The following is a 14530-nucleotide window of genomic DNA, read 5'->3' as shown; positions in this document are numbered from 1 at the left end:
TTATCTCAAAATATAAAGGTCTGGGGATGCAATGCACTGGTAGAGTATCCCTGGGTTCAATCCCCAGTACCCCCCCACACACACACACAAAGTCTGCCATTCTTGAATGTTACAGATTGAAAGAGACCTAATAGTACTTAATTGTCTCATTCTAAAAGTAGAGAAGGTGATGCTCAGAAAGCGTCCTCATCCAGTGGAACTCTGGTGACGATTACAGGGTTAGGATGGAGATCTCTTCTCTCAGTCTCTCTGCAGTCTTCTACCATAAAACCTTGTCATTTATGTAGCATTACCTAACTCTAGGATGTGCTTTTCCATCCTAAAGTCTACATTTTAGAATGTGCAGAATATGTTACATTAAAGCTCTTCTCCAGCCACCTTTGATATATGCATTATTCCTTTTCTGTAAGAAAACATTTCACTGACTTACTTAAGATCTTACTATTTAATAAGTACATGAACTAGGATGTGAGCCGAGGTTTCCTAACCTAATCCCATGTTTCTCCCAGCAAACCATTCTGTAACTCAGTTCCATGGACAGTGAGTTCTAGTGAACTCAGAGGTACGATTTAGGGGGTTGGTATGCAGCTCAGCAGTAGAACACTTGCCCAGCATGTGCAGTGCCCTGGGTCCTATCCCCAGTAACTCTCACACACACACACACGCACACACACACACATATACACAGAGGGGGGGGGAGAATAAAACTGTATATCCCATTGAACTTCCTGTTTCTATGGGATTGGCTAGGTGGGTGCTGTCTTATTAATCCCAAATCAACTCTGTTAAGTAGATGATACTTCATTCTTACTTTGCAAAATAAATACCTAAAGGTAAAAGAAACTTACAAAGCTGTTTGCAAATGAAATGTGAGAGGAAGGATTCAACTCAGGACTCTGTGACCAGATTGCTTATTAAGGACTGTGATGTGCTGAGATGTTTTCTGTATTAATCATTTCTTGGGTTGGGGTTGTGGCTCAGTGGTAGAGCGCTCGCCTAGCACGCGTGAGGCCCTGGGTTCGATCCTCAGCACCACATAAAAATAAACAAACAAAGTAAAGGTATTGTGTATAACTAAAAAATAAACATTTAAAAAAATTAATTAAAAAAAAATTTCTTCTCATTTCATCTCCCGAGAATTAACTATTGTAAAAGTCTTACAAATGCCAACTTTTCTCACCCATTTTTGAAGTGTACTCTGAAATTTTTTGTAAACTGGACAGTTGATTTGTCTTTATGAATGAACCCTAAATTGCTGATGTTCTATCCATCTTTTTTCTTTAAGCATAAGAAATGTCTTCAAATATTGCTGGGACACAGGCCAACTCTGACAGTATGAATGACATCCCTTTCTAGGTTTAGAGCAATGTGATGACAATATGATTTTTGCACTTGATATAAATCATTGCCTAAGTCATTTTGGGTTGCTGTGACAGATCATAGATCAAGACACATCCCCATAGAAAAGGTCTTTGTTTCTCACCGTGCGGGAGATTGGAGTCCATGTGTGGTGGGGGCCCTTCCTGGTCACTGATGGCCAACATAGTGCTGTGTACTCACATGGTGATGTATAAAGAGGAGGCAACTCTCTTTCATTAATTTTTTATAAATTTTTTTTTTTTTTGGTGGTACTGGGGATTGAACCCAGGAGTGCTCTACCACTGAGCTGCACTCCCAGACCTTTATATTTTCCATTTTGAAACAGAGCCTTGCTAGACCTTGTGTTCCTGGAACTTGTGTTCCTCCTGTGTTAGCTTCCAAGGTTGCTGATTACAGGTGTGCGCCACTGTGCCCGGCCCTGCCTCTCTTTTATAAGGACAGTGATCCTCCACCCTCATGACCTAATCACCTTCCAAAGGTCTCACCTCCTAATACAATCTCATGGTGGGGTGGGGTTAGGGTTTTAATATTTTGAAAGGGACACAAACCCTAACAGTCATGGTCCACAAGCAAATGAGGGAGTCTTTAATAAAAGCAATGGCAGGTGGGCTGGTGGCCGCTTGAACTTGTTGCAGCTTGTGGTCAAGACTGGTAGCACGGGCCAGGAGCTGTACACTGGTACTGCCTTGAAGCGGGTTTTGGGTTTGCTTCTGAGCAAATATACACAGAGGTTGCTCTGGTTCCCAGGAGCTGTCCAGCAGAAAGAACTCTAAGCAGGAGTTAGGAAGCCCAGGCTGTGGCTCTGTGGTTTGTTGGGCTCCCTGCTGTCATCTGACCACAGGGTCCTGTCCAATGGCCTACATCTATTTTTTTTTTCTTTTTTGCGTTGTTGGGAGTTGAACCCAGGGTCTCAGAGCATTCTAGGCAAATGCTCTACCACAGAGCCACACCTAGCCCTGGCCTAAATCTATGCGGTTCTTTCTGCCCATCTCCACCAAAGCCTCTGAAAGAAAACTATGCTGTTTCTGGCTTTCTTCCCTCCCCTCCTCCCTCCTCCCCTCCCTTCCCTTCTCCTCCCCTTTCCTTCCCTTCCCTCTCTTCTCTCTCTCTCTCTCTGTCTCTGACCTACTCTTCCTTCCTTCATCTATCCATCCATCCCTCCTTCCTTCCTTCCTTTCTTCCTGGTACTGGGATTTGAACCCAGGAATGCTTTACCATTGAACCACATCTCCAGCCATTTTTGTTTTGAGAGAGGGTCTTGCTCAATTGTTTAGAGCCTCACTAATTTGCTGAGACTGGCCTTGGACTTGCAATCCTCCTGAGTCACTGGGATTACAGGCTTGCACCACTGTGCCAGACTTTTTTCCTCTCTCTTTTTTTCTTTTAACCGAGGCAAAATTCCTAGAACATAAAATTCTCAATTTAATTCCCATTTTAACAATTCAATAGCTTTTAGTACATTCACAGAGTTATATGACTATTTCAACTAATTCCAGAACATTTTCTTCACCCCCAAAGCAACCTCACACCCATTAAGCAGACACTTTCTATTCCACCCTTGCCCAGCCTCTGTCAACCACTAATCTGCTTATGTCCCCGTGGATTTGGCCATTCTGAGTGTTTCATATCCACAGAATCAAATGCTCTGTGGCCATTGGTTTCTGGCTTCTTTCACTTAGTATAATGCTTTCAAGGTCCATCCACATTGGGACACATATCAGTGCTTCATTCCTTTCTATGGCTGAATGATATTCTTTGTTCTGTTTATGTCACATTTCATTTTTCCATATGAAAAATGGGCATTTGGGTTGTTTCCACCTTTTGGTTATTCTGAATAATACCACTATTAACATTCTTCTACTAATTTTTGTTTAAATTTATGTTTTTCATTATCTCGGATTCTACCTAAAGAGTAGAATTCCGGGGTCATATGGTGCTTCTGTGTTTTGCTTTTTGGGCATTGCTGTTTTCCATGTTGGCTGCACCACTTTCCACTCCACCAACAATGTACGAGGATTCCAATTTCTGCAGATTCTCACCAACAGTTGTTATTTTCCTTTTTTTTTTTTTTTTTCCGTTGATAGCCATCTGAATAGGTGTGGATTGTTATCTCCTAGTGGCTATAACTGGCACTCCCTAATAAGTAAAGATCTTGAGCATCTTTTTATGCACTTGCTGGGCATTCATCTCTCTTCTTTGGAGAAGTGTCTATTTAAGCCTTTGCCATTTTAAAGTTTGATAGTCTTGTTCTTGCTGTTGAGTTGTATGGATTCTTTATATGTACTGGATACTAGCCCCTTATTGGATATGTGGTTTCTGATATTATTTTCTCCCATTCTGTGGGTTGTATTTTCACTACGTGTGTGTGTATGTGTGTGTAGGATCAAATCCAGGGCCTCACACATGCTAGGCAAGCAGTCCACCACTGCGTTACATCTCTAGCCCTACCTTCTCATTTTCTGGGTAGTGCCGTTTGATGTATAAAACTTTTAAATTTAATAAAGTCCAAGTTATCTATCTTCTCTTTGTTGCTTGTGCTTTTGTTGTTCATTGTACCTGGCTGTTTTAAAAACTACTGTATCAACTGAAATCTAGCAAGGGAGTTTTAGGACCTCATCCTAGAATCCTATTCATATAACTAAGTCCTTGGGGAGCTTTGAAATTCATTTAAGATAGCACCTATAATAGTTTGGTATTCTTTTTTTTATATTTATTTTTCAGTTTTCGGTGGACACAACATCTTTATTTTATGTTGTGCTGAGGATCGAACCCAGTGCCCTGCGCATGCCAGGCGAGCACGGTACCGCTTGAGCCACATCCCCAGCCCAATAGTTTGGTATTCTTGAACTGTTTTGTGCACTGAATAAGCCTGATCCTTCTGTCTTAAGATTCTGTTTCTATAAAGAAAATTCCTTCTTTGTGTGTCCATAGATATGTATCTATACAAACGTGTAAATACAGATGTTTAATAAAATTAAAAATTTTTGCTCTCCAAACCAGTGATTTTGGAATGGCAGGAATGTTGTTGAGGAAGGCAGCAACCAACAACTGGGAATGAAAACAAGCAAATCTGGGAAACTAACTGAATTCAATTAAATAATGTAGGCACAACATGAAATATTCTGTCTTAATGATTTGAAGTGTACGGTTCAGTGAGAGGTGTATCCACACTGCTGTGCAATCATCAGAACTAATGATTTTTCAGCTTGCAAAACTGAAAATTCCTACCCATTAAACACTCTTCATTCACCTCTCCCTCAACGCCCCCAGCAAGCCCATGTACTTTCTCTCTCCATGACTCTGACTACTTTGGGTACATGGATAAGTGGGATCACATGTTATTTGTCCTCATGTGACAGGCATATTGCAGAATTCCCTCCCTGGTCCAGGCTTCATGTTACTTGGTTGTGGGTAGAGACCACACTCTGTTCATCCTTCACCCATCTGGACACTCAGGTTGCTGCTCCCTTTGGGCTATCGGAAGTAATGTTGTTGTGAACATCACATGTTTCCAATTCTTTTGATTAGATACCTAGGAGTGACATTGCTGGACCTTTCGATAATTCTGATTTAAATGTCGTAAGGAAGCGCCATATTGTTTCAGCAGATGCACTGTTGGATGTATCTGCTCATGTGCTCAGGGTTCCTGTTTCTACACATCCTCCTCTGTATCTGTTATACTCTTGTTTTTAGAGACAGGATGTCACTGTGTAGCCCAGGCTGGCCTCAAACTCCTGGGCTGAAGCGATCCCCCTGCCTCTGCCTCCCCAGTAGCTGGAACTATAGGCATGGGTCACCACACCAAGTTGTTTGTTTGGTGGTAATTATCGTCATGGTATGAGGTGGTATCTCATAGTGGTTTTGATCTGCATTTCTCTAATGATTAGTTTTGTTGAACATGGTATAATTTGCTTATTGACCATTTGTCTGTCTTCTTTAGAGAAGTGGCAAGTCCCTTGCCCACTTTTGAGTTGAGTTTTTTTTTTTTTTTAAATTGCTGAGTTGTGGAAGTTCTTTATATATGTTAGGCATTAACTCCTTATCAGATATGCTTTGCAAATATTTTCTCCCATTCTGTAGATTGCCTTTTTACTTGGTTGATTATGTCCTTTGATGCCCAGAAACTTTGACTTCAATTTTGATTTTAGAACTAACATGACAAAAGGGTCATATTTATTTTTGAGAACATTGATGAGCAAATTTTTAAAAAGAAAGAGATCATTGACAATCTAGATGCCTGGAAATAACCACAGGTAGTGTTTTGTTGGATTTATGTTTTTCAGTCTTTATACTTCTACCAAAAATGAGTGGGAAATATTGTTTTTCAGTATTCCTGATATCACCAATTTGTTGTTCCTAGAGCTTTTTTTCCAAATTTGTAGGTGACAAGTGTTAGTCTGCTGCTTGCTTAGTTTCCTATGTATGTTCATATTTTAAACATTGATTTGTGAAAATTTTATATTAAAATTTTATCTGTATTAATGTTATCTGTTATGCATTTTCTTTCTTTGCCTCTAATTTTTAAATGGCATTTAGTTTTTTTTGACATCCAAATTTAAATTTTGCATAGTTAATCAATTTTTTTTTTATGTTTCTTGCCTTTATTATCATTCTGACTTCAAGATGATATAACGACTTTTTTTGGGGGGTGTACCAGGGGTTGAACTCAGGGGCACTTAACTGCTGAGCCACATCCCCAGCCATATTTGGTATTTTAATTAGAGACAGGATCTCACTGAGTTGCTTAGCACCTTGCTGTTGCTGGATCTGGCTTTGAACTCACGATCCTCCTGCCTTAGTCTCCTGAGCCACTGGGATTATAGGCATGCACCACCATGCCCAGCCAAGATTATATAACTATTTGCCTATAGTTTCTCTTTAAACCTTTTTTGATTTCATGTTTATTTACATTGGAATCTGGTAATAAAGTTTTCTCTTTGACTTAAAAGTAAGGTATAAGTTATTGTTCCAAATAGTTAGTTTTTTTTAAAGGGATATTTATTGAATAATTGGTGTTTTTCCAACTATTTCTAGTACGTGTAGCCATTCACAGAGGCTTGGATTTATGTTTGGCTTTCAGCTCCATTTCTTTTTTTCTTTTTCTTTCTTTCTTTCTTTCTTTTTTTTTTTTTTAAAGAGAGAGAGAATTTTTTAATATTTATTTTTTAGTTTTTTCAGCAGACACAACATCTTTGTTTGTATGTGGTGCTGAGAATTGAACCCGGGCCACACGCATGCCAGGCGAGCGCGCTACCGCTTGAGCCACATCCCCAGCCCTCAGCCCCATTTCTCTCTTTCTTTGTGTGATGCTGGGAATTAAACCCAGGGCCTTGTGCATGTGAGGCAAGCGCTCTACCAACTGAGCTTTATCCTCAGCCTTGTGCTCCATTTTGTTGATCAGTTTCACTAAACTTGTTATGATTCAGTATTGCTTTAGTTACTGGAGTTTTTAAAATAGTTTTCCTATTTAGTTTCCCCACAGTCCAAATGTATTTCCCATTAAAGCTATTTTCAATTACCAAAATCTTGGGTTGGATTTTGATTCTATTAATCTGGTGAATTATTATAAGGCCTATTTGTTTTTCAGTTATTCAGCCTCTTTACCTAAGTTTATATAATGCCTTGCCATTTATTCAGATAGTTTGTTTTATTTCTGTGAATGTTCATGTTAGATTTATTTCCAGATTTTTTTTTTCCGGCGGTGAAGGAGAAGTTTCTCCAGTGTATTTTGTAATTTATGTTCTAGGAGACTTCTGAGTTTTCTATTAACTAGTAACAAGCCATAGTAATGAACTCGTTCTTGGTTCTAATAGTTCCTCATTGGTTCTCTTTGGATGGTTTTATTCTTTGTGGCTCATACTTTCTTGTGAATTTTAATTTTTTTTTTTTGGCTAGTGCTTTTATTTATCATTTCTGTCTCTAGTTGATCATGTTGGGTAGAACTTCGGGAACGTGGTAGTAGTGTTAGAGTTCCTTGCTTGATTCCTGACTTTGACAGGACAATTCTGCTTTTCCATCATTGCTGGAGAGTGATTCTCTATCATGTTAAATAGTCATCTTTTAATTCCTACTTGACCATGTTGTCCATGTCCTTCAGCCTGTGACCACAAGAGCACAGTGGTCCAGTGACCACCGGGACCTGTGGTTGCACTGTTGGTCCCTGGTTGCAGAGAGCTAGAAAGCACACCATAGAGAACTGTATGGCTTCTCTGGAAGAGGGTGTTGGGGAGCTATTCGGACTTCAGTTGGTTGGTTTTGGGGCTCCAAGGAAGTTCTTCCTCTGGATAAAGTGCTGTCAGAAAGTGGGGATGATTCTATGCTTGGGACTCTCAAGCAAACTATCTATGGGGGGCAGATTAGAGTGAGGCTAATGCTGACATGTTAAGCCCTAGTGGTTACCCATACTAGTTAGCAGAGGGAAAGTTTGGTGTTTTCCCACCAACAAAGTTCCTATTTTATTGGACATGACTATGGGGTATTTTTGTTTTGGTCCATTCTAGAAAAGAGTGGCCTTATCTGGTGTTGATGTCTGTGGAATTGTTTCTGTTCCAATAGAGGACACTCAGCCCTTAACGGTGAGTCACAGATCAGTTCTCGGTAATGATAGTTCCGCACCACATAACAAGCTGCGTATACAAAGGTGGTCCCACAGGATTAAAATGGAATTAAAAGGTTGTGTTGCCTAGTGTTTTCCCCTTCCTCTTCTAGGTACAGCTATGTCTGCATGCACACATGGTTACTGTTGTGTTACAGTTGCTTAGAGCATTCAGCACAGCCATACGCTGGGCAGGTCTTTAGCAAGAGAGCAGCAGGCCACACCACCGCCTAGGTGTCTTGTAGGTGGTGCCCTCTAAGCTTGTGTAGGGTACCCTCTGATGTTTGCATGAGGATGAAATTGCCCAACAAGAGGATTCTTAAAATGCATCCCCATCGTTAAGCAAGATTTGACTGTAATTTGCTGCTTAGTGTGCTGTTAAAATCAGGGGATGATGTGATAACTATATTCTCTAGTGCTTTATTTATCTTCCTGTTTTGGAACTCTTTCTAATTTCCACTGAAGATGCCAACTAGTTTCCTGAACCTTCACCCCTCTCCCTACCCTCACAATGCTGTCTCCTACCCTTTATTCTGCAGTCATTTTTTCATAAGGTCCAAATTTTTCCTTATATTTATCTTTGATTCTTTAGAATCCACGTTTTCAGCAAAGAAGCCCCTGGGTGTCCTTGGCCTCACTCTCTGACGATGGGCACCAGTTGACTGAAGCACTAGCTCCTTGTCCAGTTCCCGTTTTCTGGTGCGGTGGTTTGAGATCTTGGCTTTAACACCCTACTCACATTTCCAAATAGAAATCTGGAGAACAACTTAAGGGTTGCCAAGATTGTATGTTGCCAAATAAGAGCATTAAAAAAAATCACCACTTACTATCATCTCATAAAATACAGGACATCTTGGCACTAAAACTGTAAAAAGAAAATTAACTCGAGAATTTAGAAGCATGCACCATCCATTAAGCCTCCTGACATGTTAAAGAAGGACTGCCTTATTTCCCTCATTTTGACACAGATCTGTGAAAACTTTGCTTTGGGCACCCTGGTACCCGCTGCCCCTCCTTTCCTCTCCTTACCTGTCCCACCCCTTTCCTGCACAGTCCCTTTCTGGGAATTGTGGTCTCTGTTGGATACATGGCCTCTTGCAGGTCAGTGGGGCAACTGTTTAAAACTGTGTGGGATTTGTTTTAATCAGGTGTGATGAGACACAGAGACATGGAAATGACTGTCGTGAGGGAAGAAGTGTTTATCCTCAGATCCCAAGAAGCAGAGTGACGGTATACCACGCGGGGTCACCAGGGTGGTCAGGAGGCAGAGGGCGGCAAGAGGAGAATGCAGACCTTAACGGTTTCTGGGAAGGAATAGGAGAAGCAGGGTAAACGGATTAGTTTGGATAATTTTGGAGGGCCCTGAGGCATGGGGAGTGTCTCTAATTGTCTTACTCATGAACCTGGGTGATTAGGGCCAGTGGCCTTGAGTTGAAGAGCTTCATAAAAGAGGTAGGTGAGAGCAAGGGCCCTGAATTGGTTGGTTTGTGTGTGAAGGACGCACTCCCAGGGACTGGTTTTATTCACTCTAGGAACTGGCCAACCCTGGGAGGGATAGTTTCTCCTCTCCAGGGCCAGGAAGGCCGCAGATGTCAAGGCAACAGAAAAACTGAAAAGGAGAAGGCGTGATTAATCTGGCCACACCGTGTGGCATCCGAAGACCTAAGGTTAGTGTGAGGTTTTGGCCTTGGGCATCCATCGCTTGGTGTAAGTTTTCCAGAGCGGTTTGGAACTTTCATATTTCATATGCTTTTCGTTAATATTTTACTTGGAATGCTGTGTAGGGAGCTGCTGGACGAATTTCCTATTTTAAATCTGCAGCCTTACTTTTATAAACTTGAGGCACGTTCAGAGTTACAGTCACGTCACCAAAGCCAATCCATTGAACTGTTGGAATTTTTCATTTTCCTTTTTTTAAATTTTCACAAATGAACTAAATTTCTTACAGTGTATACAATTAGCCAAAGCTGGTAGGGAAGATGGCTGAGAGGAAAAAAAAAATCAACTGAAAAACATCTGTCATCTGTAAGTCTGCTCACTAAATCCCCAGCTTCAGTGACAGGATTAGCCACACAGGGTTTCCACGAAGGATCAGCTTTGCCTCCTGACCGAGAGCTGGTGCTGGGGCGGTGGGCGCTGTAATTACTGCATCGACCCAGTGGATTGACCAGAGCACACCAGCAAAAATAGATCTTTGAAATGTAATTTCTTATGATAACCTTTAATTGGTGTGTGGTATTTTTTTGTTCATATCCTCATTGGACGTAGACTGTGAAATTATCATGGAACATTCAGGAATTAAGCCCTAAGGGAATGATCCAGGTTTGGAAGCATGTAAAGCAATGTGGGAACATTCTCCAAACTTCTCAAACGCAACACAATTCTGGACTGTTCTTCGGATGGATGCTTTACGACTTAACCTGATCACCAGTGGCTTCTTTTTCCTTCCTTCTGAAGATGGACTTCCGTGGGAGGATGAGGCCAGTGTTGTGTTTCATCCTGAATTCTTGAGATTTCCTTAAATGTTCCTGGAGAGTCCAGTGTGCAAAACATCAGGATGAGTTCTCCAAGGTCTAGCAGGTTTCTCAGTTTTTCCAGATGGTGGCTCTGAGCAGCCGTCTTGCTGCTTCTAGATATGCTTCTTCATTTGAAAAGCAGGCATTGAAATAATGACCTCAAGGGGTTGTTGTGAAGACCGAGTGGAATACTGTACACAAAATGCTTACCCTGAGTCGGGGCTGCAGAACCCTAGCTGAGAATACTGTAAACTGAGTTGGAGGTGGATGAGTTTGTAATTAAAGCACCACTTGGTGAGGGCCTTGGCAAAGGTATGAAAGCATTGCTATGGGGTGCTGGGGGGGGAAGGGTTAATTTTTTAAAAAAACTTACGGCTATAAACTGCAAGTGGCCATTCAACCTGCTGTGGTCTGGATATAAAGGTGTCCCTCAAGGGTTCATGGGTGGAAGCCTGGTCCCCACTGTAGCCATCTTGAGGTGGTGGGAGGTGGGGCCTAGCAGGAAGTGATTGGGTCATTAGGGGCGTGGTCCTTGCAAGGGATTAAGGTGGTTCTAGTGAGATTCCAGTTAGTTACCTGGAGAATGGCTTGAAGACTGAGCTTGATCCTGCCCTGTCTCTGGCTTCCTGCCTGGCTAGGTGATTCCTCTCATTCTTGCTACCACCATGATACCATATGTCACAAGGCCTTCCGCAAAGGCTGAACAGATGGAGCAGTCCAATCTTGGACTTTCAGCTTCCAATGAGCTAAATAAACCTTATTCCTTTATACACCACGCAGACTCCAGGCATTTTATTGTAGCAATGGAAAACAGACTAACACAAGCTGCAGTGCAAAGATAAATACTCTACCTCTCCTCCCCAGCCAAATCTTACACATTCTTTGCATCTGTCTTCTCTCAGTGGATGACTCCATGCTCACTCCTGGTGGCTAATGGGGGTGGGGGGATCAAGCAGAACGTACTTCTCTTCTCATCACCAGATGCATCACCTCTGGCATTGGTATTGTCTTCCCCTCCTCTCTGCTCAGGACACAAGCACGATCCCTCTTCTTCCTGTGACCATTGTGTCCACATGTGCCCTGAATACCATCACCCCCATTCTCATTCCCTGCCGGACCACTTCTATCAGCATGCAAATGCCCTCTAACAACTTCATTAAATACTGGCAACAACACTCACAAAATCCTGTATTTCTGCTCCTCTTCAAACTCTTCTAAAGACGTAATGCATACTTTGTATCTCTATTTCTTCATCTTCCATTTACCATTTGTAAAAACTGACTTTAGGTACATGACGTGGACATATGTTATCCAACACAGATAAGGACGAAGCCACTTTGATAGCTCTCCCCCTCTGGTCTCCTTCCCTGACCACAGGGGACCAAAGTTTATCCATTCGTTTCTATCCTTCTATCTTCTAATCCACACAAAGCTGGCCCTTGCTCTCAGCTAGAGACTGGTTCTAGTGGAGCCCATAGATGCTCATGTCCCTCATGGAAAATGGCGTAGTATGTGCACATAACCTATACATAACCTCCTGTATGCTTTAAATCATCTCCTGAAGACTCACAATGCCTAATATAGTGTCAACTCTATGTAAATAGTTGGTAGAATGTGTTGGTTAGGGGATAACGGCAAGAACACAAACTCTGTCCACCTTCAGTGCCCACCCAACCTCTTTAGACCTAACTATCTGGTGCATGTTAGCAACATTATTTTTTCCAAATAGTTTTGATCTGTAATTAGTCGAATTCATGGTATAGAACTTGCAGATATGAAGGACTGACTGTATTTACATATCTATATGTGTCCTTGGAGAGCATGCAGTATTATTGGTGTGTGTTTTCCATAAATGAGCGCAATCTGTGTCAGCAATTTGTTCCTTTTCTCTCTTTGTGTTTCTGAGTCTATTTAGCATGTGTAAATTATAGTAGTTGATGTAAAGGTTTTTTTGGTCTTTCCACATTTTTTTTTATTGGTGCATTATAGTTGTCCATATGGTGGGATTTGTTGTTACATATTTGTGCATGCAACAATATAACAGTATAACTTGGCCAGTATTACTCCCTGTGACATAAATTTAAACTGGGATTATGTCTCAAGCCCTGTTTTCATTGTTTTACATTTGGTTCCTTTTTTTTTTTTTTTGGTGGTGCTGGGGATTGAACCCAAGACCTTGTGCTTGTGAGGCAAGCACTCTAACTACTGAGCTATATCCCCAGCCCCATTGTATTACTTTTTAGGCCTTTCAATGACTCTGGAAAGTAAGAATTATGAACTCCATTTTTATGAGGAAACAAAGACACTAGGTAACCTGTTTAAGGTCATGTGCTCAGCAAGTCATTAAGTGACTTTTTACTTTGTGTCTACCTCCAGTTACCACTCAGTCTATGCAAACTGGGATGGATGGATTAGGTCCCAGCTCTCTGAACATTCCTGTATGAACACAGGAGCTTTTGGGGGACACCTCATATCTGAAGCACGGCATGTTGCTTCTGGTTTTTCTGTATAATGAACGGCGCACCTGGCACATCTCAGGCTGCTGGTGTGTGTATATGTGTTTCTCTGTGGCAGACGCTGACGAGACAAACTTCTGTGTCATGGCATGAGGACATTCAATGTTGTTACAGGTACTGCTAAATTGCCCTTGAAGCAGACTGTCTGTCTGATGCCTCCTTTAGCCATGGAGGAGAACTCCAGTTTCCCCATGATTTCACCAGCACTTGACATCAACTAGCACTGTGGATGGAACATCATTTCCTATGGTGATTAGGTGATTTATAGCCTTTGTTTTGTAAACTGCCTGTTTATAATCTGTACCTGCTTTTCTATGGGAATATTTGTGTTTTTCAGTGGGTTTATAAGTGTTGTGTGTATATTTTGGAATACCACAACCCACTCCTTGCCAGAACTCTCAAGGTCACAGTATCGTCCGGGTAGTGGATTCAAGGATGCCCTCCCTGTCTCTGTCTGTAACCCAGCAGCTTATGTCTGTGTCCTCTGTTGTGGGTTTGACGAGTTTAGGACAGGTCAAGGACAAAACATGACCATGACATGACAGTAGCAGAAAACGAGCTGTGTTGGGTGACACCCTGATAAGCTGCCTGAGAGGGGACTTCCTGTGCAGCTGGAGATGGCCCAGAGATGAGCGTGGGGGTCACCACCCACCAAGAGGGGAAGGGGACAAGAAAACTCTTAGGGAAGAGGGACATCACCTGGGGTGGGGTGGCGCCTTGGGTGTCTAAGTGATGTCATCAGTAGTGCATGGAGAGTTTCTTGGTCAAAGACCTTGAAGGGCAGCAGCAGCAGCTTGGGGTCTTATGATTTACAACGCTCTCCCTGGTTAGCCGAGGTTGGGTACATTTCTGTAGAGTGTGCAAGCAGGAAGGCTTTAAATGGCTTACACTGTGCTTCTTTGGACTGTATTTAAAGCAATTGAATAAGAGAATTTGGGTTTGGTGTGGGCGAACTTGCAGCCAGAAGTTCCAGTCTGTGTGAAGAAGAAAAAGACATCGGGCCAACATATAGGAGCCGTCTTCACCCTGTGTGAGACCCTCCTTTTGCAAAGCCCTCTGACTCCGAGGAGGCTTTCCTCCTCTTCCCCAGCCTCCCTGAGCTCTCTGCTGACTCACAGTCTCCATCTGTCCTCTGCCAGAGGTTCTCATGCGTTTGGGTCTTAGGGTGCCTTTATATCCTTAAAGATTACTGAGGACCCCAGAGAGCCTTTGGCTATGTGGTTACATCTGCCCATATTTGAAACTAAGACAAATTTTAAAATATTTATTAATTCGTTTAAAATAATACTAAGCTGGGCACAGTGGCTACTCAGGAGACTGAGGCAGGAGGACTGCAAGTTCAAGGTCAATCTGGGTAACAGTAAGACCCTGTCTCAAAATAAAGAGAGCTGAGGATGTAGCTCAATGATGAAGCACCCCTGGGTTCAATCCCCAATATTTATTTATTTATTTATTTATTTATTTATTTTAGATTTTTTAGTTTTCGGTGGACACAACATCTTTGTATGTGGTGCTGAGGATCG

General features: G+C 41.9%; 1 protein-coding gene and 1 non-coding gene across 2 annotated transcripts in view; both read left to right on the top strand.

Annotated features, from left to right (window-relative positions):
* Dpysl2 (dihydropyrimidinase like 2) overlaps positions 1–14530 on the top strand; it is a 113268-nt gene that overhangs the window by 5577 nt on the left and 93161 nt on the right. The window lies entirely within an intron of this gene.
* Positions 966–1038, top strand: Trnaa-agc (transfer RNA alanine (anticodon AGC)). The gene has a single exon. It is a non-coding gene; the product is annotated as a tRNA-Ala (tRNA).

Source organism: Callospermophilus lateralis, chromosome 4 (genome assembly GCF_048772815.1).
Source record: "Callospermophilus lateralis isolate mCalLat2 chromosome 4, mCalLat2.hap1, whole genome shotgun sequence".
In the NCBI taxonomy this organism is placed as follows: Eukaryota; Metazoa; Chordata; class Mammalia; order Rodentia; family Sciuridae; genus Callospermophilus; species Callospermophilus lateralis.
The sequence above is the reverse complement of the archived record's forward strand: the minus strand, read 5'-3'. Positions and strand labels throughout refer to the sequence as shown.